The sequence below is a fragment of the Electrona antarctica genome (assembly GCF_951216825.1).
Source record: "Electrona antarctica genome assembly, chromosome: 14".
Lineage (NCBI taxonomy): Eukaryota > Metazoa > Chordata > Actinopteri > Myctophiformes > Myctophidae > Electrona > Electrona antarctica.
Genome location: NC_136795.1, coordinates 45,506,090 through 45,508,589, shown reverse-complemented (window position 1 = coordinate 45,508,589; position 2,500 = coordinate 45,506,090).

The window sequence follows — 2,500 nt, the reverse complement described above, 5'->3', positions numbered from 1 at the left end:
GCTAGCACCATGTCACCCACCAGTGGGCTAGCACCATGTCACTCCCCAGTGGACTAGCACCATGTCACTCCCAGTGGCCTAGCACCATGTCACTCCCAGTGGCCTAGCACCATGTCACTCCCAGTGGCCTAGCACCATGTCACTCCCCAGTGGGCTAGCACCATGTCACTCCCTAGTGGGCTAGCACCATGTCACTCCCAGTGGCCTAGCACCATGTCACTCCCAGTGGCCTAGCACCATGTCACTCCCAGTGGCCTAGCACAATGTCACCCCCAGTGGCCTAGCACCATGTCACTCCCCAGTGGCCTAGCACCATGTCACTCCCCAGTGGCCTAGCACCATGTCACTCCCCAGTGGGCTAGCACCATGTCACTCCCCAGTGGCCTAGCACCATGTCACTCCCAGTGGCCTAGCACCATGTCACCCCCCAGTGGGCTAGCACCATGTCACCCCCCAGTGGCCTAGCACCATGTCACTCCCAGTGGCCTAGCACCATGTCACTCCCAGTGGCCTAGCACCATGTCACTCCCCAGTGGCCTAGCACCATGTCACTCCCCAGTGGCCTAGCACCATGTCACTCCCCAGTGGGCTAGCACCATGTCACTCCCCAGTGGCCTAGCACCATGTCACCCCCCAGTGGGCTAGCACCATGTCACTCCCCAGTGGGCTAGCACCATGTCACTCCCCAGTGGGCTAGCACCATGTCACTCCAAGTGGCCTAGCACCATGTCACTCCCCAGTGGGCTAGCACCATGTCACTCCCCAGTGGGCTAGCACCATGTCACTCCCCAGTGGGCTAGCACCATGTCACTCCCCAGTTGGCTAGCACCATGTCACTCCCAGTGGGCTAGCACCATGTCACTCCCCAGTGGCCTAGCACCATGTCACTCCCCAGTGGCCTCACCATGTCACTCCCAGTGGCCTAGCACCTTGTCACTCCCTAGTGGGCTAGCACCATGTCACTCCCCAGTGGCCTAGCACCATGTCACTCCCCAGTGGGCTAGCACCATGTCACTCCCAGTGGCCTAGCACCATGTCACTCCCCAGTGGGCTAGCACCATGTCACTCCCCAGTGGGCTAGCACCATGTCACTCCCCAGTGGCCTAGCACCATGTCACTCCCCAGTGGCCTAGCACCATGTCACTCCCCAGTGGGCTAGCACCATGTCACTCCCCAGTGGGCTAGCACCATGTCACTCCCAGTGGCCTAGCACATGTCACTCCCCAGTGGCCTAGCACCATGTCACTCCCCAGTGGCCTAGCACCATGTCACTCCCCAGTGGCCTAGCACCATGTCACTCCCAGTGGCCTAGCACCATGTCACTCCCCAGTGGCCTCACCATGTCACTCCCTAGTGGGCTAGCACCATGTCACTCCCTAGTGGGCTAGCACCATGTCACTCCCCAGTGGCCTAGCACCATGTCACTCCCTAGTGGGCAAGCACCATGTCACTCCCCAGTGGGCTAGCACCATGTCACTCCCTAGTGGGCTAGCACCATGTCACTCCCCAGTGGCCTAGCACCATGTCACTCCCAGTGGGCTAGCACCATGTCACTCCCCAGTGGCCTAGCACCATGTCACTCCCCAGTGGCCTCACCATGTCACTCCCAGTGGCCTAGCACCTTGTCACTCCCTAGTGGGCTAGCACCATGTCACTCCCCAGTGGCCTAGCACCATGTCACTCCCCAGTGGGCTAGCACCATGTCACTCCCAGTGGCCTAGCACCATGTCACTCCCCAGTGGGCTAGCACCATGTCACTCCCCAGTGGCCTAGCACCATGTCACTCCCCAGTGGCCTAGCACCATGTCACTCCCCAGTGGGCTAGCACCATGTCACTCCCCAGTGGGCTAGCACCATGTCACTCCCAGTGGCCTAGCACATGTCACTCCCCAGTGGCCTAGCACCATGTCACTCCCCAGTGGCCTAGCACCATGTCACTCCCCAGTGGCCTAGCACCATGTCACTCCCAGTGGCCTAGCACCATGTCACTCCCCAGTGGCCTCACCATGTCACTCCCTAGTGGGCTAGCACCATGTCACTCCCAGTGGACTAGCACCATGTCACTCCCAGTGGACTAGCACCATGTCACCCCCAGTGGGCTAGCACCATGTCACTCCCCAGTGGGCTAGCACCATGTCACTCCCCAGTGGGCTAGCACCATGTCACTCCCCAGTGGGCTAGCACCATGTCACTCCCCAGTGGGCTAGCACCATGTCACTCCCCAGTGGGCTAGCACCATGTCACTCCCCAGTGGGCTAGCACCATGTCACTCCCCAGTGGGCTAGCACCATGTCACCCCCAGTGGGCTAGCACCATGTCACTCCCCAGTGGGCTAGCACCATGTCACTCCCAGTGGACTAGCACCATGTCACCCCCCAGTGGACTCGCACCATGTCACCCCCCAGTGGCCTAGCACCATGTCACCCCCCAGTGGACTAGCACCATGTCACCCCCCAGTGGACTAGCACCATGTCACCCACCCCCCAGTGGACTAGCACCA